General features: G+C 43.0%; 1 long non-coding RNA gene across 1 annotated transcript; it reads left to right on the top strand.

Moving 5' to 3' along the window:
• The first annotated feature begins 333 nt into the window (after positions 1-333).
• Positions 334-1,589, top strand: LOC122221129. Its single transcript, XR_006203090.1, has 2 exons — positions 334-613; positions 935-1,589. It is a non-coding gene; the product is annotated as an uncharacterized LOC122221129 (long non-coding RNA).
• Positions 1,590-22,127: the final 20,538 nt, after the last annotated feature.

Raw genomic sequence — 22,127 nt, 5'->3', positions numbered from 1 at the left:
TTTAAAAATTGGGAGGAATTAGTTTGGACGATACATGCTGACGTCTTGCTAACAGCACTTGAACTCTTGCCTTGGGTGGGCCACCTTTGGAAACGTTAGCCATTTAAAATGGTTGAAATTCCACGGGAACGCGGAGAATGGTGGCAATTTTGTGCAGTGAGGAATGCACTTTCAATGTGGCCACGACTTATTGAGCGCTCAAATGATCAACAGGCTGTTGGATCTACCAAGATGGCCCAATCCTGCCTTCAGAGAGTTCTACATTCCGCAACCCCCCCCACCCCCGCCCCGCTTTCCGGTGAGGTAACAATGTGCTCACGTGAATAATTGGCAGTTGAAGAAATGAACTTTGTGAGCCAATCACTTCCCCGTACTTTCCCGCCGACAGTTTTGAAGAGTCCGACGGATTTCTGGTTCCTACCTTTGCCTACCTGGGGAGTTGCTGATAAAGTTGTCACTATGATCAGCAATGGGGGATATGGGGAAATAAGGAAATGATCCTCCTGGAAATGATTCCCTGGATAATGATGGGACATACACACTGACTGAGAAAGAAATGGAAACTGGCTGGTGAGCCAACAAAGCCTTTCGGGGATTCTGTTTTGATGGAGAGGTGAGGACTTACGTCAGCATTTGGAATTCGGCATTACTTGGGGAATAAATCCACCCTTCCAAGTGCTATATATGTATTCTCTCAGCACCAACAAGAAAAAAGGATATTTGATAACAGTCACGTTTACTATAATTACAAACGTTCCCCGTTGGAATTCACCTTAGCCTTTTTATTACAACTACTGCTTTCTTGGCTTCCTAAAACACAACTTCTGCTGGGTCTCTTGCTTCTTGGTTTACCTCATTTTTTTTTTTTCCTACAGACTTTGCTGACCTTCAATACTTGTTTGTTTTCATGCGTGCCCTTGTGTTCTCTTTCTAGAACTCACTTCCTTACCTACTAACCATACGCTGGTGACATCTCAAACCATGGCCCGTCTCCAGCCTTGTTTCAGTCAAGGTTCTCTTCTTCCCAGGAATACAAATGAGCTGAAGCTACCTCAGAAAACACAGAGAAGAAGAGAAGGGGAGAAGGTGAAGAAGGATGGCCGATCTTGGGAAGAGGCTGAAGAAGAAGATAGGATCCAAGATGGCCTCTCCCTCAGCGTCTCTCTCTCAGTGGCTCATGTAATTGCGCACCCTGAGGACGGCCTCATTTTCACCTCTCTGGGTACCCTTCTCCCTCGGGACCAGCTTTCTTTGTTTCTCTGTGTCTTTTAAGACCTCAGGGTTTATCCCACTCTCAGTTCAAGGTACCCACAGAGATTAAATTACATTGCTGGATCTCAAATGTGAGCCCTCAGGCGACTCAATTAACTGTGGCCAGTGGCACGTATATCCCAAACGTATCTGCAGGGGAGAACTTCCTTGCAGTGGGAAAGATCCCTGAATGAATGCTCATCCTCACGTGGACGTTACAGAGTTGGCCCTCTCACCTATGTTCTTGGCTTAAAGTATTCCATCCGGGTACCTTCAACCAGCCAAAACTCTCTACCTTTTTCCATTCCTCTGGAAAGAAAAACAAAACCAGCAAGAAAGTTTTATCAGTGCCTCTGTTCTTAGGTTCAGCGTCTCAGTTATTGTCACTTAAATGCTTGTTTGTTGGTTTATTTTGAAAAAGCAAGTGGGGGAGGGGCAGAGGGAGAGGGGGAGAGAGAGAATCTCAAACATGATTCTGTGCTCTCAGTGCAGAGCCTGATGCAGGGATCGATCTCATCAACTGTGAGATCCTGACCCGAGCTGAAATCAAGACTCGGATGCTTAGTCCCCTGAGCCACCCAGGTGCCCCCGTTATTTGTCATTTAGTCATGCCACCCTTTAATTGTTGTAAAATGTCACATAGGTTTATCTGCCCCCCCCCCCCACCATTTCCACACCACCACTCTAATTCAGGGTTTTTTTTTCCACTTCTCTGCGTTATCACATTTATTTCCCAGCTACCTTTTCCTCGTTCCATCTTCTCCACCATTGAAGTCATTTGTTACGGACTCACTGTTGGAGTCCCTCCAGAATTCCCACGATGGAGTCCTAATCCCCAGTGTGGCGGCATTAGGAGGGGAGGCCTCTGGGAGGTGATTAGGTTTAGATGAAACCATGAGGGTAGAGCCCTCATGATAGGATTAGTACCCTCATAAGAAGAGGAAAAGACACCAGAGGCCACTCTCCCTCTCTGTGTCATGAGAAAGAGGCCATCTGTAAGCCAGCAACGGAGCTCTCACCAGGAGCCAAATGGGCCGACACCCTGATCTTGGCCTTCACAGTGGCCAGAACTGTCAGAAATAAAGGTCTGGTGGGTAAGCCTCCCCCTCAATTTTCCATACTGTGTTAGAATAACTCAATAAGTTACATATAATACATATACGACGCTGAAGAAGACGTTATTCTTCCAAATGATTGGCTAACACTTCTGTCGCCACCACGGTAGGAGATATTTGGGCATCGACTCTGGTGGCACGTGACGTTAAATCCGCCTCCCTCGCTCTGAGATCCAGGCCACTTCTCCCATTTATCTTGCCTTCTGAGCTCGTCCCTGTAAGAAAGGCTCCTTCCCTTAGAGGCTGGGCCTCCTCATAGCCGCCAGCGTCCCCCCAGGTGTCTAGGTTTTGCTAAGTTGAATCCTTGGCATGGAACTATTCTCGCTAATGAAAAGGTTCCCAGTTATTAGGGGCTTCACCTTTATGGGATTAATAAAAAGAGTGTTTTCGTTTTGGGGAAAATATTCTCTTTGTCTCGATTTTACTGTGTTTTCCATGAAAGCGAAAGTAATCAGTGAAGTTCACTTACTGTCCAAAACCTTGCTTAAAAATGGTTACTCTCGGGGTGCCTGCGCGGCTCAGTCCGTTAAGCAGCCGACTTCGGCTCAGGTCCTGATCTTGCGGTTCGTGGGTTCGAGCCCCGCGTTGGGCTCTGGGCGGACCGCTCGGAGCCTGGAGTCTGCTTCGGATTCTGTGTCTCCCTCTCTCTTGCCCCTACCCCGCTCATGCTCTATCTGTCTCTCTCTCTCTTTCAAATATAAATAAACATTAAGAAAAAAAAAAAAGGCTGCTCCCTAGCTCCTTTTTCGAGAAGCCCAGCGTGAGATTGCCTCTGAAATCAACCACATCATCAGTATCCCCCTTTGGAAGCAACCAGTCTTCCCTGATTACGTGTGAGAAGGTAAAGGAGGGTGGAACTTAAATAGACCAGAACCCTCGAAATATTCCAGAAAGATGCCAGAGGCCCTGCACTAAATCAAGTTGTCTGCAAACAATGGAGAGAAGTGAGGGCATTCATCTGGGGATGGAGAGCCATTTCATTTCTTTCAAACGGCATGCAGCAACAATTCTCCACCATTCGCGGGTGAAACCGAACTCAACTCTGTTTTCTTTAGGAAGACCCTTCGAGGTGGCCTTCAAACAGAGCCGAGGGGTCCTTGGCTTCCCGGAGGCTTTCAGAGGAGCTGGGATACCAAGGGCTGGCATGGTCCTCAACAGCTGCTGACGCAATGTAGGCCCGTGATTTGCTGTTGACAGGCATTAATAAAAACCCAATTTGAGGAAATTATGAAAAACCTACTCATTATGCAATCTGGTTTATGTTTTGGCATGTGGCAATCATTGGCTTGATAGCCAACCCCCCCCCCCCCCCCATTTCCAGAACTTTATGGCCGAGGTTTCAACTGCAGACCAGCCAGAGCCCCGCACTTCTCCACGGGTGTTTGATCTCTTAATTGCCTCAAGACACATCCACAGGGTTGCTTTATGATGCTGCAGGCCTCAGCCTGAGCCGAGGGATGATGGACACAGGGACCCAGCCCTGCCATTAGAAATCGTACTCGCCTATCACAGGAAACTGGATTCTGACCTCTCCATCAAGCTCATTCACCCCAATTGCTCTCACTGTTTTTTGTTTTTTTTTTATCTTGATTTATTTTTCAGAGAGAGAGAGAGAGAGCGCGTGCAGGTGAGGGGCAGAGAGGGAGGGGGCCACGAATCTGAAACAGGCTCCCGGCTCCGAGCGGTCCGCCCAGAGCCCGACGCGGGGCTCGAACCCACGAGCTGTGAGATCATGACCTGAGCCCAAGTGGGACGCTCAACCGACTGAGCCACCCAGGCGACCCCTCCCCCCCCTTTTTAATGTTTATTTATTTTTCAGAGTGTGTGGGTGAGAGAGAGAGAGGACCAATTGTTCCCGCTCTTAACTTGTTCCTTATGGCCTCTGTGGACTTTTTAGTGATGTTAGCAGAAAAGCCATCCGAGTTTGGGAGAACAGTGCTCATTCGTTTCTAGTTTCCACAAAGAGCAAGTAAGGAGTGACCTTTGCATGACTTTGCCTTTGACTATAGCACATAAACGATATGTAAACTATTTGATTTTTGTTTTAATTAAAAAAGACGTTCCTATAAACGGCGCCCTATCAAATTTGGTGAAGACAGAACAAAGATAGAAGAAGAGAGAAGACAGAACAAAGGTAGAAGAAAGGGTTAAGAGAACCTCAAAATGATCTGGCTTTAGATTTTGGGCTTTCTGCTTATTCTAATACTATTTTTTTTAATTAACCTTTAAAGAGAATAGTTGGCTAGTTTGCATTTTCAAAGAAGAATTGGTTTCTCTCAGTGGCCTCTGACTGATGTCATCATACATCATAAAAGTTCCCAGATAAACAATGATAGCAAAGCATAGCCTTAAGCTAGCCAAACAGAAATGTTCTAGACAAAGGCTGTCTTGTTTTATCTGCCTTATCTGTTTCTGACTTATCAAATGCTGTCCTAGTCCTTCTTCCCTTCCCCCCTCCCCTCCTTTCCTCCCCTCCCCTCCTCCCTCACTTCTTCCTCCCTCCTTCCCTTCCCTCCTTCCTCCCTTCCCGTTTCTTCTTTTTGGTACCTGATTCTGATTGATCTTTCATTGTCATACGCACTGCCTTCTGTTTCAATGACAAGTTTTTAAGTATCAGTTGAAGTCTAAAAACAGCTACATTGAACACAGGAAGTACAACTGATTTCTCTGTTAATACTACCGAGTAAGCATGATTTGCTTATCCCTTCCATTCATCAGTAGGAAGTTCAGTCGAAATAGAAATCCTAGGGGCGCCCGGGTGGCTCAGTCGGTTGAGCGTCCAACGTCAGCTCAGGTCGTGATCTCGTGGTTTGTGGGTTCAAGCCTCGCGTCAGGCTCTGTGCTGACAGCTCAGAGCCTGGAGCCTGCTTCGGATTCTCTGTCTCCCTCTCTCTCTGCCCCTCCCCCCACTCATGTCCTATCTCTCTCTGTCTCTCAAAAATAAATAAACATTAAAAAAAGAAAGAAATCCTGGAGTAAACGAAACACAGGAGAGACAGGAAAGATAGTATTTCTATTCTATTTTCTCAAGTTCCACCACTGGAGATCTGTTCCTAAGACTTTGCTTCTTCTAAAACCGGAGGCATTACAGGGAATTCTTCAGGGAGAGGTAATATTTTTAAAACTTACCTTATCACAAGTTATTAAACATACACCATAGAATGTTAGGGTCAAGAAAGATGACATTATCTTAGTAGTCTTTTTCATTTTTTTAAAAATCAACTTCATATAGGTATAACTTTACATACAAAACTGTAATAACTTGTTACAAATTTTTTTAACGTTTATTTATTTTTGAGAGACACCGCGTGAGCGGGGGAGGGGCAGAGAGAGAGAGGGAGACACAGAATCCGAAGCAGGCTCCAGGCTCCGAGCTGTCAGCACAGAGCCGGACACGGGGCTCGAACTCATGAACGGTGAGATCATGACCTGAGCCGAAGTTGGACGCTCAACTGATGAAGTCCCCCCCCCCCCCCCCCCAGGCGCCCCAGTAGCTCATTCTTTCTTACTGCTGAGCAATATTTCATGATATGGAGAGAGTACGATCTACTGATCCAGGTACCTACTGATGGACATTTGCATTGTTTTCAGCTGTCACAAATAGATTTGCCATGGACATCGCTATACGAGACTTTGTGGGGAATATCTTTTCATTTCTTCCGGGTAAACACCTAGCATTGGAATTACAGGGTCATATGCTAAGAATCCATTTCAACTTCACAGGCAACTGCCACTTCTTTTCCAAAGTGCTTTTCGTCTTTCACACACCGGTATTCTGTCGGTCCGTATCTTTGCAAAGACTTCCTGTTATCAGTCGCTTAAAATTTTAACTCTTCTAGTATGCGAGTAGTGATATCTCATTGGGGTTTTATTTTATTTATTTATTTATTATTATTATTTTTTTAATTTATTTTTGGGACAGAGAGAGACAGAGCATGAACGGGGGAGGGGCAGAGAGAGAGGGAGACACAGAATCTGAAACAGGCTCCAGGCTCCGAGCCATCAGCCCAGAGCCTGACGCGGGGCTCGAACTCACGGACCGCGAGATCGTGACCTGGCTGAAGTCGGACGCTTAACCGACTGCGCCACCCAGGCGCCCCTCATTGGGGTTTTAATTTGCATTTCCTGGATGACAGCTGTTGTTAAACATCTTTTCACGTGCTCACTGCTCATGTGCTTTTGTAAGGTATTTGTTCAAATCATTGTCTGTTTGCAAGTTGGGTTGTTTTTTCATTATGAAGTTATAAGAGGTTTTTTTTTTTTTTTCTGCTGTTGTTGTTTCGCTTTTGTTTTGTTTTCCAAATGAATGTTGCGTACGTGTTCTTTTGGATACATGGCGAAGACTGTCTCCAAGTATCTGATAGCATAGATCCCCATCATTACTTTCCAAAACTGTTCTTTTCAACTGTCTATTCTTTCAGACGTAGTCCGTAATGGTTTTGTTAAGTTTACAAAAATATTACGTTAGCATTTTAATTAAAAATTATTCAGTTGCATTTAAATTATTAGATGAAGTTGAGAGAAGGTGGAAAAACTTATACTGTTGTCTCTTCCAGGCCCCTGACGGGAATCCTGTATGACTTCCCATTTATTACACTCATATTTAAATAAAGTTTTATGTTCTTGGTATAGTCATGATATATTTATTTTAATATTTATGATAACGTAACAGAATTTCCCACCATATTATCTAACTGTTTTTATAGCCTAACTGTATTGTGGGAATGTCGGTCACCTTTGAGTAGTCATTTCATTGCCTTGGACAGACCTCCTTTCAGTAGCCACCCACAAATCTTAGTTCTACACAGTAAACATTTATTGCTTCATCAAGCAAAGCCCCCTATAGGGCTGGGCAATCCATCAGGAGAGTCACCTCCACATGGTAACTGAGTGACTTAGATTGAATTTACCTTGGGACACCTTTATATAAAAAATGCTTTCACAATTGCCTTCGCCATGGAAAGGCGGATTGCAGAATTGAGTGTTGGCAAGAAAATGCTTTGGCCTGAAAATGGACATGGGTCACTACTGCTCACATTTCATTGGCTAGCATTAGTCACATGGCCATGACTACCTTTATGGTAGTTAGGAAGCCGGCACTCAGAAGTGGAGAATGGGATGTTCGTGAACATTGGCATGTCCTCCATATTTGTTTTGTTGACACGATTCTTTTGTTAGGAGTTAAGAAAATTTTATTGAGCTTTTGGCAGGTTCCTGGTAGTTCTTTGCATTATCTTTATTTATTTATTAAAAAAAAATTTTAATGTTCATTTATTTTTAAGAGACAGAGCATGAGCAGGGAAGGGGCAGAGAGAGAGAGACGGAGACACAGAATCTGAAACAGGCTCCAGGCTCTGAGCTGTCAGCACAGAGTCTGACACGAGGCTCAAACCCACGGTCTGGGAGATCATGACCTGAGCCAAAGTCGGACGCTCAACTGACCGAGCCATCCAGGCACCCTTCTAATCTTTTTATATTTTCAAAGTATTAATATTTTTCTGTATTATTTAATGCTTTCATTAAAAAACTTTGGTATTTAGTTCCTCTTCTTTGTGATTAGACTTAACAATTGTTAATATATTCCCTTCAAATATCAATTCTTATATTTATTTGTTAGTTCCATTTAGTTTCTTTATTCTAATTTATTGGTATATTACCTTAGTTTTATTATTCTTTTTCTCCTAATTCCTTTGGTTTTCATCGTGTTCTTCTCTTTCTAACTTCTTAAGTTGACTTCATTTTTTTCCTGTTTAATAACAAGTGTTTGCATCTATAAATTTGCTTCTAAATGCACCTTAGACTGCATTTATAACTTCATGTTATGTAATAATTATATATATATATATATATATGTGTGTGTGTGTGTGTGTGTGTGTGTGTATGTATAAAATTGTCAAACAAGCTTATAATTTTATTTTCCTTCCCTCTGTGGGATTCTTTAGTGAGTAGGATATGTATGCTTTTCAATTATTTGTTTATTATGAAACAATACTTTGTTATTAATATTTAGCTTCACTGTGTGGGCCTGAAAATGAAACACACGCATCGTTTCTATTTATTGAGATCTTCTATGAAGTCCAACACTTGCACAATTATTGTAAGTCAGCGATCCCCATGGTTTAGGGTACATAAGAATCCTTGAGGTGCTTATTGAATGGCATGTATCTAGGTCCTCTCTGGAGATTATGATTCATTAGGGCTGAGGGTTTTCATTTTTCACCAATAATTGCTCCTGGTGTAGCTATACTCAGAGAAATGCAGCTATAAATGACAGAGTGACATTTCAATAAAAACCTATATTAGCCATTGGGTGGGGGGGAGGGCACAGAGTTCCATATTCCATAATGGATTTTAATTATATTTTTCAAATTCTTAGAAATGATTTCAGACATTATAAGGAGAATGGGACTTAATACAAAGTTAAGTGTCGACAAGATCATTGAAAATGCTAAAGGAATAGGACATAGGTGGACTTTCCAGGGAAGCTTCCAGAATACCAAAGAATGGACCCAGCAGGAAGCTACTATTTCTGAGGCCACTGCTTCAGCTCTCAGCTGCCTCTTGACACTCAGGAAGCCGGAGACAATGGAAACTAGGACACTGCCACTGTCACACCTCAGCTTCTGTGGTCTAGTTTACAGATAGGGAGAGCTACAAAGGAGTCAGCGATCTGACAAGTGTAACGTCTTCCTTCCGCTTTCCAAATCCTGTTTAAGTGCATCTAAGTGACAGGACTAATCCACATCTAGAACTGAAAAGGAGCCTGGAGGTTATAGCTTTTAGCTTTCCAGTCTCTCCCACTAGAAGCACGATGAGGCAGAATTGGAAAACATCAATGTACAAATAGAAACGGTGTGTATTAGGGGCGTGGCAGGGCTCCTGAAGTGGACGGGATGGCCATAGGAGACATCCGGAAGGAGAAATCCGTGCCATGGGATATGGTATATCTGGTTTCTGTTAGAGAGGGATAAGTCAGAGGTGACCTCAAGATTTTTGCCATGCATGACCACAAGGTTGGGGCTGTCATTGAACAAGATACGGAAGCCAAGGAGCCATGCTACGTGTGTATATGTAAAGGAATATAAGTTGAAGCAGGTAATAAACATTAGTGTATACCTTTTGAGTTCAAAGTAATGTGGACCTCTCCGGAGAATATCTAGGATCTACTGGAATATCTGAGCCTCCCTGAAAACAAACTATGAAAGCTGGAGACAGAAGTAGTTTATACATTTAATATACAGGAAAATTCATATCCTCTATAGAAGTTATCAGACTAAATATAGAGGAGAATTTGAACATAGTATCTGGAGTTTAAGAAAACAGGAGTATATGAAAACTGTTTTAGAAAGATATCAGGAAAAAAAATCACTGGGTTGGGACACACAAGACGTGAATTAAAGCTCTGGTTCTCTTTTTATATGGTATGTTACTTGAGCAAGTCATTTAATCTTTAATAAACGGAACCTAGTTTTGTTCTCTCCAAAACAAGATGTATCAGTTAGCTATTGCTGTATAACAAAATTCTTCCAAAATTTATTGGCCTGAAACTATAAGCACTGATTTATTATTTCCTGTGGGTCTGAAGGTCAACAGGTGATTCTTATGGGACAAGACTGGGGGTCCTCATGTATCTGTGGTCCGTCGTTGTCTGAGGAGGTGGCTCTGTTGATATTGGCTAGGCTCTCTCACACATGTGTAAATGGACTAGCTGCAGTCTCATCTAGAATGGTTTTGGTTAGGGCAATTGGCATCTCTTCTCTATGGTAGGAAGCCTCGAGCTTGTTTTCCTGGCAGAGAAAAAATTTTAAGAACAAGAGTGGAAATGTGCAAAGCTTCTTTAGGAGTAGGTTTGGAACTGCAACTCTGCCATTTTCAGGGTATTTCAGTCACAAGGCTAGACACGATTCAAGGATTTGAGCAAAATGTCGTGAAGAATAGCTAACAAGGGCTGCCTGGGTGGCTCAGTTGGTTAAGCATCTGACTCTTTTTTTTAAGTTTATTTATTTATTTTGAGAGAGAGAGTGAGAGTGAGAGAGAGTGCAAGTAGGGGAGGGGCACAGAGAGGGAGAGAGAGAATCCCAAGCAGGTCAGCATGGAACCCGATGTGGGTCTTGGACCCATGAACCGTGAGATCATGACCTGAACCAAAAATCAAGAGTCGGATACTCAACCAACTGAGCCACCCAGGCGCCCCGAGTTTTGGCTTAAGCCCCATGTTGGGCTCTGTGCTGAGCAGGGAGCCTGCTTAAGATTCCTTCTCTCTCCCCCTCTGCCCCTCTCCCCCACTCCTGTGTTCTCTCACTCTCTTAAAAAAAAAGAAAGAAAGAAAGAAAAAAAAGAATAGCGAACAAAATACAAATGGCAGTTGTATTTAGGGGAAAGTTGAATTGTTTTCCTTTTTGCTAATGTTTTATACATTTTGTACCTTGAACTTGACTATTATAATCAGAAAAAGTATATTTTAAAATATATTCATCATTTTGGAAATGTACTTGCTAGTATAAAATAAAACACCAGTTCCTTTGTAGCCTGGACAGCAACTGAGGGGACTCTGTAGTTTGAGAGGCTAGCAAAACGAACGTGAACACGCTTTTCCTAAAATTATGCATGAAATATGTATAACCTGACCTTTCTTGAGATTTCTGTGAGTTCCCAGGAGATTCGGTTCATTTGTCCCTCCTTTCAACGCCCACAGAACACACTAGATCTCAGCCACGATGGCTATTACTGCATTTCTGCCACCGCCATTGGGACCCGGGTCTCTTTTTCTTGCTTTTTTCATGAGCAGTATTCGTAGAAGGCTTTCAGGAACGCACAGACTTTATCGAAGGTTTGGAGGTGATCGGGGCGATGTGAGAAATAGCTTCACGGCCTCACAGAGCAAACAACCAAAACTACGAGATGAGCTCGTCATTGACGTTCCTTCTCCCGACCTGCTCTGCCCCAGCCCCAGCCTTATTCTGTAGAAGATGTCACCCTGAAGCTGCATTGTTTGAATTGTCCCTCCTCTCCAGACTCTTTTACATCTTGGGCCCCTACATGCTGCTCCCAACGCTAAAAATTCTTAATTTTTTTCCTCACTAATCAGGTTTGCGGATTCTCTGATTTCTGCTTCCTTCCTAATATGCCCGTAGGGGAACTCAACCAGATACTTTGCTTTAAATCTAAGAGAGTTAGGGGTGCCTGGGTGGCTCAGTCGATTAAGCCTCTGACTTCGGCTCAGGTCATGATCTCATGGCTCATGAGTTCGAGCCCCGCGTTGGGCTCTGTGTTGACAGCTCGGAGCCTGGAGTCTGCTTCGGGTTCTGTGTGTCCCTCTCTCTCTGCCCCTCTGCCACTCACACTCTGTCCCTCTCCATCTCAAAAATAAACAAACATTTAAAAAAAATAAATAAATCTAAGAAAATGAGACACGTCATTCTAGAAAGAAGTGTGTGGTGTCATTCTACAGAGATAGGGCATAGCTATAGTCAATTTGTATAAAAATCTCCTACACGTACGTGCATTTATTTAGCGAATATTTTCTTAAGTTTATTTATTTTGAGAGAGGGAGAGGCTGTGGGGGAGAGGCAGGGACAGAAGGAGAGAGAGAATCCCAAGCAGGCTCTGCAATGTCAGCACGGAGTCCAGTGTGGGGGGTGGTGCCCATGAAACCATGAGATCATGACCTGAGCAGAAACCAAGAGTTGGACCCTTAGCCAACTGAGACACCCAGGCGCCCCAGCAAATATTTTTACGTAGCTTCTATCTTCTAGGCACTGTGGTCAGCCCTGGGCCCTCGAAAGTGAGTGCCCTCCTGTCCTTTTGAAGTTCATCTGTTGTTACTATCTCATGTTGTAAAGTCACCATGGGAATCCTTCCTCAGAGTTTTTATATGTTCTTTTTAAATTTTTTTTTAACGTTTATTTATTTTTGAGACAGAGAGAGACAGAGCATGAATGGGGGAGGGTCAGAGAGAGGGAGACACAGAATCTGAAACAGGCTCCGGGCTCTGAGCTGTCAGCACAGGGGCCCGATGCGGGGCTCGAACTCACGGACTGCGAGATCGTGACCTGAGCCGAAGTCGGTGCTCAACCCACTGAGCCACCCAGGCGCCCCTATATGTTCTTTTTAAAAAAAGAAAAGTGCAAAAGAGGTTAGAGAGGGAGGGAGCCAAAGCATAAGAGACTCTTAAAAACTGAGAACAAACTGAGGGTTGACGGGGGGTAGGGGAGAGGGGAAAGTGGGTGATAGGCATTGAGGAGGGCACCTTTTGGGATGAGCACTGGGTGTTGTATGGAAACCAATTTGGCAATAAAGTTCATATTTAAAAAAAAAAGAAAAGTGAATATACCAATCTCCATGGGACGTGATAGTGGTGAAACCCAAAATCAAGGCAGAAAAACAATAGCGAGGAATGTTTGCAAAGGCTCTCGGGGAAGAAAATGATTCATTTATTTACCAACCAAGAGTTTCTAGCCACTTCCTTACTACTGAGCAGGAACCGCCTAGAAGCCAGGATGGTCCAGGAGGTGCCTAACACACATTTCCCTGACCTCAAACATTTCTCTGCCAACCAGGAAGGGCAGAATGCATGAGCAGGAAACATACTCAGAGAACATTTAAATCCTAAATGCTCAGTTACAACTATGATTTCAGTGGCCATATTGACAGGGAAAAGCTCCTGCGGATTGAAATGTCTCAAGGAAATTCTGCAGCAGAAACAGGTCCTGGTGCTTTGAGCAACGTCAAAAGCATTCTGGTCTACCCCAAATTGAACTTCAAATTGGGTCCACTTGCGAAGGAATACGTTGGACCATATTTATGTCTCAAAGCCAGATGGGCCATCCAAAAATCACACAAAAATGGTTTATTTTATTCTTGCTTCTCGTATACACCGGTTTCTTCTATCTTTAGCCCTGTTCAATGCCCGATCACTAAATGCATCAGAGCAAACACCTGATTGTAATCCATTGCAAAGACTTGAGCAAGTTAATGAAAAATCTACAGATTCCTGTATGAGAGATGGTCCATCTTCAAGAGGGAAAGTGGTCGGGGGCGGTAGTGGAATTCAATAGCCCATTCGGCGTTGAAATGCGAACACTGAGGCCGCTCTTTGGATAAATTCAAGCCAGATTTGGCCTGCCGCTCTCGCTGGGCAATTCCCAGACGAGAGCGGGCCTTTAGCCTGTGGTGACGAAGCACGGAATAATGCCTCTTTGAATCAGTTTCAAAATAATGCTGCAATGTAGACTGACAACTTCTGATGCCAAATTGCGAGAAGCACACATAATAGCAGTCTGTTCAAGAACCCATGGTACCACTAATGGATATAGTTATTGATATAAATTATAAACTAAAAAAAAGCAAAAAAAAAAAAAAAAAAAAGAAAGAAAGAAAGAAACCAGAATAAACTGGCATCAGATGACTAACCCAACAGGGAGACATCAGAATTTTTATCCAGCCAAGGAGCAATGAAATGAAAAAGAATAACCAAAGTAAACCGTTGCTTTGTAACTTACGATGACGTATGGCTCTCCCCTACGAAATTTAAAGAAATAACAGTCTGACTGCAATCCGGTAAGAGAGACGGCTGAGAAACGTACCCGCAATGCGCACCAAGGTTGATCTTGGCACAGTGGGATGTCACTTTTAAGTTTACCGTGATTTCTGGGCAGATCAGAAGGATGTCTGCAGGCAGAAAGCAGCATTTTTACGGAGGCACAAATTTCAATCCCAAACTACTAAGAGTACGTATGGGGTCGAGTCATTTGTGTCGTTGAGTTGTGCAGCTGGCACGCCAGCTCTCAGATCTACGTCTCTGTGAAAAATGGCCATCGAAGGATAGAGAAATTGTAGGAATAGCAGATAAGTAGTGAGACTGCCGTGTAAGGCTACGTATTTAAGAGGTAGGTGCTGGTCCTTCAGCGGGCAGTAGACAACCCCCAAATTTAGGCGTGCTGCACTCCCTCCCGCACCAAACTTAAATGTCTGCACAAAGGGTCCTGTGAGAGACCATCTTTCACCATCTTTAAAGCTTTCTGTACTAGTTTGCTACGGTTACTGTCACCCTGTACCCCGGAGTGGGGGACTTCGCAGAAATTTATGTTCTCATAGTTCCGGAAGCTTAGAAATGCAAGAGCGGGAAGGCTGCGAGATTATTATTATTTTTTTTTCTGAGTTCTCTCCCCTTGGCCTGTAAGTGGCCGTATTCTCCCTGTGTTTTCACTAGTCTTTCCTCTGTGGGTCTGTATCCTGATTTCCCCTTTTTATAAGGGCACAAGTCATATTGGATTAGGGTCCGCCCTGATGAACTTACTTTAACTTCAGTGCCCCTGTCTCCAAATAGAGCCCTGTTCCGAACCACCCTGGGGTTAGGACCTCAACGTCGTAGTTTTGGAGGGACGTGATGCAATCTATAACACTCCCCATCTCTGCTTTCTTCTTCCTCACACATTTACCACCACCTGAAAGCACCCACGCACTGGCTTAACGGTCTCTTTCCTCCGCTGGCGTGCAAGATCCCCGAGGGCAGGCCTGCCTTCGCTCTATGATAGCATGGAGACCGTTGCCTGACTCCTAGCAGGCACTCAAATATTTGTTGAACGAACGGTTCTAGGTGGATCTGTGTCTCAGTGGAGAGCCAGATGTTCAAACAAGGGATGTTAGCAAAGGCAGGTATTTGTTGAAGTCTCGGGACATATTCCTCGTAATTGTCAAAAGCCACTTTCAAAGCCAGCAACCTGCACTATCGCTAAGTAAAGTTTTACCCTCTGTGGTCAAAATGGTGGTGTAAGTTTGCCGAAAACTCTTCCTTGGGAAGGTCTATTGTAGCTGACTGGAAGTATATCGGTTTTTTTTTTGCTTGTTTGTTTGTTTTTTAGTACGAAAATAGAAAGAACATGATGGTAGTGTTAGCTGGACGTTTGAAAAACGTTTTGAGAAAGGAAAGAAAAAGAAAGGCCTTAGCATTCCTTCTAAAATGTTGTTTCTCCCGAAACCCCAACATCTGGGTACCCTGGGCCTCCTTTCTGTCAGCAGTTAAATGACTTTCAGTATATTCTTCCCAGGCTTCTCTTGGTAATGAGTTTTGGCATGTGGGAATTAATTTCATTTCCCTTTTCACACTTAAAAAAAAAAAAAAAAGGCGAAGGAAACCAAACACGCACAGACATGTATTTTGTAAATCTGTAGTTCTCCCAGATTTTACATACAGGTTTCAGAGTGGAAAGACGGCCCTTTGACTACTTTTATGGAGAACCTAATCGTAGAAAACGATACAGGAATTAGAGACCTACCCAGATAATAGGGGCAAACTGGACATTTTTTAAGTGCCTACTTTCAACCTGGAGAGTTTCTCTTAGGATGTGGTTCTCAAACTTGAGCGTGCAGCATAGAAGTTGTGTTCAACACTAACTAGTGTTTCTGATTCGGTAGGTATAGGGAGAGGCCTGAGAACTTGCATTCCTAACAACTTCCCGGGAGATGCTTACAATTGTCTGGAAACACTCCTTTTTCTAAAAAAAAAAAAAAAAAAAAAAACTTAAATGTTTATTTATTTTAGAGACAGAGAGAGCACGAGCAGGGGAGGGGCAGAGAGAGAGGGCAACACAGAATGCGAAGCAGGCTCCAGGCTCCGAGCCGTCAGCGCCGATCCCAATGCGGGGCTCAAACCCACAAACCGTGAGATCATGACCTGAGCCGCAGTGGGATGCTTAACCGACTGAACCACACAGGCACCCTTGGGGACGTTACTCTAAGAACGAAACCTTAAGAGATCATGATGGCCTCAGGGTGCTGGCCGTTGACTTTTATGAACAAATTTTCCCAAAGGTCGAGGTGATCACGAGCACAAAGATTAAGTTGAGGGCAGGTAGCAATTACCCTATGTTTCACCTACCCTGCCAATATTTTGAGAGCGTCTGCTTTCTAGAAAGAAGTCCTATTTTAGGCCACGCTGTTCCCACAGCTACTAACATCGGGGGGAAAAGTGTGCAACTAGATAGATTCTTTGTCAATAAACAAATAAGGCATCATCACTCAATTCTCTTAGGATGAATACTTCCTGTATAACCATTTTTTAAATTAGAACAAATAACATATGCTTATTGAGAAAATGAGAAGTATCTGGGATAATAGATGAATTTTTTTCTCCCCGCCCCTCTTTTGATGTAAATTCACGTTTGAGCATTATCCATCCAGGCTGCTGTGTTCCTGTTTCTCTTGAAAGATTTTCACATTTAGGGGTGCCTCCCAAACTATAGGAAATGAAATCTGACTCCAGGGAACTCAGCTTGTTTTCATGGCAAAACTAGATACTGGCAGGGGCAAGGGTATTGAGGTTGTCGTGATGCCCTCGCGGCCACGACCTCCTTACCTGCAGACAGGATGAGGGGCACGTTCGCTGGCAAATGAATGATCCGGGGCCCTCAGCTTCATGACACCTTCTAGGACCCGGAAGACGCTCAATGTTCACATGGTCATCAATTTGTGTAAAATTTGCAAAACTCTAATATATTTTGTATTGAAAAAAATTTTTAATGTTTATTTATTTTTTTAGAGAGAGAGATAGAGCATGAGTGGGAGGGGGCAGAGAGAGAGAGAGGGAGATACAGAATCCGAGGCAGGCTCCAGGCTCCGAGCTGTCAGCACAGAGCCCGACGCGGGGCTCGAACTCACGAGCCGTGAGATCGTGACCTGAGCCGAAGTCGGACGCTTAACCAAATGAGCCACCCAAGGTGCCCCAATTTTTGTAATTTTTTTTCTAAGTCTCCTCCTCCTTATCCTAAAATGTAGAAACTTCAGGTCCCATCTAGATAAAATTTCTGGTCCCTCCAATAGATAAAATAAGTTTGACAGGGAAAAAACTGCAGCATCTTTCCTTATAAATTGCACACTTTTTTTTAAAAGCCCTTTTGATTTTTATCAAGGAGAGCAAAATGAAACAAAAACACTTTGAAACTTCCCACTTTGGTGGGAAGGCATTTTACTCTCTCATAATTTTTCCTTAATAGATCTATTGGTATCTATTGAGAGATCAACTTAATGAAGTTATTTGTGTCTCTTGGCTTTTAATTTAATAATTCAAGGCTACTAGCAAATTCACAGATCAAAGGGTTAAGCCTTAATTGGTCACTTGCCTTTGCATTTGAAAGGCTGCTTAATCATTTAAAGGTAGTTACATTCCTGCTGTTAATATAAATTTCATGGCTTTTTTCTTTGATTTCTGCTCACATGCGTCTTTCAGGTATCCCCACTTGTTCTCAGGCTGCTTGGTCTTCCAATGAATGACACGGGTCCTTGGTAATTAGCCTATTGTTAACCGCTCTAAACTGCACAGCATCATCTGTGAAGAGAGAGGCAGAGAATCGTCCTTTCCTCCCACTATTTACCCCCAATCTGGGATGAAATAAAACAAATACATGAAGCCCAGTGTCTGACAAATGCTGGGATCTTCAATAAATACTAGTTGACTCTGCATAAAGGAATAGAGGACTGGAAGCTATCCAGCCAACTTTGATTTTGAAATATGAGGCCAAATATGTCCCCCGTTATTTGTGGAATCCAGACAAATGAATGCGTGTGGTTTTGCTTTAAACACCTGAGCGAACGCACCCAGATACAAACTACCAAGGAGCTGCTAATGCAAATCTTGAAGTCATGCTTATGCTTGTCAGTTTTTACAAAATCGAACCATAGCATATCATGAATGCTAAACACTAAAATACTAGTCTCATGAATGGAGGCAAGTCTATAGAGTGGATGATCCAAGAATCACGTAACTAACTGTTCTTTCTGGTCGTCTTATCTATACCCAGAGATTATTATCAGACTCTTCTGAGTGTAAGGATTAGTATCAATCAAACTATGGGTAAAAATAATCTTGTTAACTCTGCCATACACCGCAATAGTGGTATAGTAATATACTGCTATTTTCCTTGGTGTGTATCTTCCACTCTTTATTTTAGTCCAGACCCCTAGATTTTACCTGGATGTCTAGTTGTGGAGAAAATTAAGATTACGTTTTCAGCCTCCCATGAAGCAAAGTGTGGTCATGTGACAAACTTCTGAAGCAACGTGTGGTCATGTGACAAACGTCCAAAGAGATGAAAGAAGTCATACATACGATTCCTGAGAAGTGTAGGTAAACCGGGGACTGCGGGCATTGTGTCCTTCCTTGTCCCCTTCTCCATCTTTCTGGTTAAAAGGGAGACATCGTGGAGAAAAATGGAGTGGGTGACTTCTAGGACAGAAGCCATGTATGAAAAAGGAAGATGATAGAACGTATGAGTTCCTGTGAACTTTGTGGAAGAGGTCCCCCACAGCTGCTTTGCTTTGCCTAAAACAGGAGGGATCGATTTCTTAGTTTCACCACCGTTATTTGGAACTTTACTGTTATGTACAATGAAACCCAACCGTCATATATCAGTCTTCCTGCGGAAGTGTTTGGAAGTCAAATAAGGACAGCATTGCAGGGATTTCCTTATCACTCTTAGGAAACCATGAGTGTCTTGAGAAGGTGTATTTCTTTCTAACTTTAGTTGCTCATTGTTTAGAATACAGACAAATAGTTACAAAGACAAGGCAATTCTACATCATGTGCACCTTAATTTGTTTTGGAGGAGATTTATTTAAATATTAGAATATTTATGAGCAATACATAAAAAGTTAACTGTTTACGAAATAAAATTATAAAGTTAATAAAAGTAGAATAGAATCCTAAAATTCTTGTGTTTACAATCATATGCATCTCTGTAAGCCACTCGAAGTCCCTTGTGATGGAGGTAGGGAATAAAGAACAAATCAACATAACAAAACCCTTCTAGAATATACTATAGATGCGGCTTCTAATCGATAGTGGCCAGATTATCCATGGAAATGTTCTTCACGAACTGGTGTGAAAGGTGCGTTTTTGCCCATGTGTGGATGGAGTTTTTGAAGCCCCTAGTAGGGGTGAAGCTTCCTCCCGCCTGCCTCTTTAGCTCTTGTCTTTCCTTTGATCAGGTGGTACCAATTTAAATGTCAGCTTTGTGCAGGGAGGTGGGGGGGGGGGGGCACCAGGCACTGGCCAGAGTACAAGCTGAGACCACCAGTTCATCCCATGCAAACAATTCAACAGCTAACACTTGATAACCTTTGGCGTTCACAGCTCAGGAAGACATCTTTACCAAAAATGGTCAAAGTCAAAGACCCATGTCTGCCTGGGACGAGCCGGGACATCCACGTGCACACACGCGTGCCCATGCACAGGCACACACATGTATGCTTTAAAGCCTTGAGGGCAAGAGAACTGATGTATCCCGAAACTTTAAATCTTTGATTAAAGACGTTCACACGTTAATATACAAAGCAGTCATTTTTAAGGCGTAAGCGAAAAGTGCCTATGCAACCGTGATACCATTTTGTGAATACGTTTCATGTGGACGTTATTTGGCTGGGCCTAAGAAAAAAGCAACACGAAGCAAAAATCACGAAAAATCAAATATCTAATCCATTTACGAGCACGCGGGATTTTCAGCCAAACTTATTGTAAGAGTAATGTAAGCAGGAAGAGGCGAACGACCATAACAACAACAACAAAAAAAAAAACCCACAAGAAAGAAAGAGAAGGGGGAAGAAAAAAAAGGGGGAGTCAGTTAAGTGGAATTTAAGTTGTCAGGCTACAGTGTAGAGCTCCATTACCATATCTTTCTTTTTTTTTTTTTAATAGTATTCTCTGAAAAGCACTAGATGTAATAAAGTCAATTTAAAATTTGTTCTACCAATCTTTTGCATCTGTAATTTTCCCATTAAACGTAAATGCCCATGAGGCAAGCTATTTGCATTACATTGCATTTGCAGTCTTTAAAACAAACTATAAATCCCTTCCTTGTTTCATGTGATTGATGCTGTGTGTATAAATACCACTATAAACCTCAAAGGGGGCTAACAGTGACAGTAAATTAAAGTTTTCAAGTCTGGCAGCATCTCAACACCCCAGCCCTTGATCTTAAGCAGCGTTGTTAACCCCCGCCTCATTGCCCTCCTGAACTCACCTTTTTTTTTTTTTTCCCTTCTTTCCCGCTCTGCCCCCCATTCTGATTTCCTTGGGAAACACCTTCCCGGCCATACAAGTCACACCAGGGCAGGGATAGGCAGTTAATTAAGTTGAGGCTGTGGCGGCTTGCTGCAGAGCTGAGCTTGGAGCCCTCCCGTATGGGAGATCAAGAATCTTGGGGCCCCTTCCCTCTGTAAACAATGGCCAGCCACAGAGATACTGATTAACTGCCAAACCCCCCATGTTTTGCTTGCTTTCATGGTGACCGTCTTCTGCTCAGTGGACTTCCCATCAGGAGTAGGAGGAGACACGTTGACAGAGAAAGAGTGCAGGCAAAAAGGAGGACAGAAAGGTTTCTCACCAGAGCCTTCAGTTTCCACTGATTAAATCCCCCTTCTATCCTCGTCATTTGATCCCCCATTTTAACGCTACACAACCGATGTAATCATTTCTTATTAAATCTTAAAGCCTGGCAAGGGAGATCTTTACCTGTATAGGAGGGCTTGCTAGAAACATAAACAAAGCTAATGCCTCTCTGGAACTTCAGAGGACCCCCCGTTTCTATAACGAATTGGCGGGGAGAGCTGGTAATTCTTTCCTGTCTGGATCTGACCACAGTAGGCTTGAATTTGGGGAAAACTCAAAATGGCGATCTTGAAGAAATCGTAAGTGTTGCCTCGCTCACTCTGTTTGCCTCCCATCTCAATGCATGGTGATGCTTCATTCAACCTGTAACAGAAAATTCCTTGACCTACCTCAAGTGATCGCTCCCCAAAAATTGCACCAAGGCTAATTGATTCAGGGTACACTGGGATTTCTCACCATTATCTCAAATGTTCCCCATATTTTTTTTTTGCATTTTGCCCGGAATAAAAGGAACATAATTGTAAAATCCCATATCAATTTTTTTCTAGCTGTATGTTTCATATATGACTTCAAAATAGGAATGTAAATTAGTAGAACCTCACAGCTCATATATGCAAAATTCTTGAGGGAATGGTAAATCTTCAAGGATGAGTCAATTATTCCTCCAGAAGGGAAAGAAAAGACACAAAGGGAAAGCAATTGGGAGAGGGGGGAAGGAAAGACAGAGGACGAGAAGTAAAGGCAAAGAGACAAGGAAGCTAATTAATTAATTTAGGCTATTAATCTAGACCAAATGTCCTTTGATAATCTCAGAATCAGTGGTGTATCCCAAGTGAATATTGACAGGGACATTGAAATATATTTGGAAAAGAATACTTATGTGGCTTTTCCTTTCTTCTATGGTCTTTTAATAGTCTAGGTGGAAGAATCCATGAAATATCAACACTATGAGGAAAATCTGCCTGGGATAGAATTCTGGAGATTTCTTGGGTCCCTTTTCTTCCCAACGTAGTTTCCCAACCGTGGAACCTGCTAGTTCTGTTGCCCACAAGTCCTCTCCAAGAAGGTAGCTGGTGGAATCCATGCATTCTCCTCATTGTGCTTCTGCTTTTACAAGCCTTTCACCATCCAGTTGTAACACAAGTGAAAACTTCCATTGACTTGGGTAAAGATACGCAATTTATGTTTTTAATTTTCACTTAAAATTTTTTTATTTATTTTTGAGAGAGAGAAAAAGAGCATGAGGAGGGGAGGGGCAGAGAAAGAGCAGGACATAGGATCGGGCTGCTATCACAGAGCCCGATGCAGGGTTCCAGCTCACAAACCGAAGGATCATGACCTGAGCAGAAGTCAGATGCTCAACCAACTGAGCCACCCGG

The sequence above is a fragment of the Panthera leo genome, chromosome B3 (assembly GCF_018350215.1).
Source record: "Panthera leo isolate Ple1 chromosome B3, P.leo_Ple1_pat1.1, whole genome shotgun sequence".
NCBI classification, from domain to species: Eukaryota; Metazoa; Chordata; class Mammalia; order Carnivora; family Felidae; genus Panthera; species Panthera leo.
Note: the sequence above shows the minus strand (reverse complement) of the source record. Positions and strands in the feature narration are given on the sequence as shown.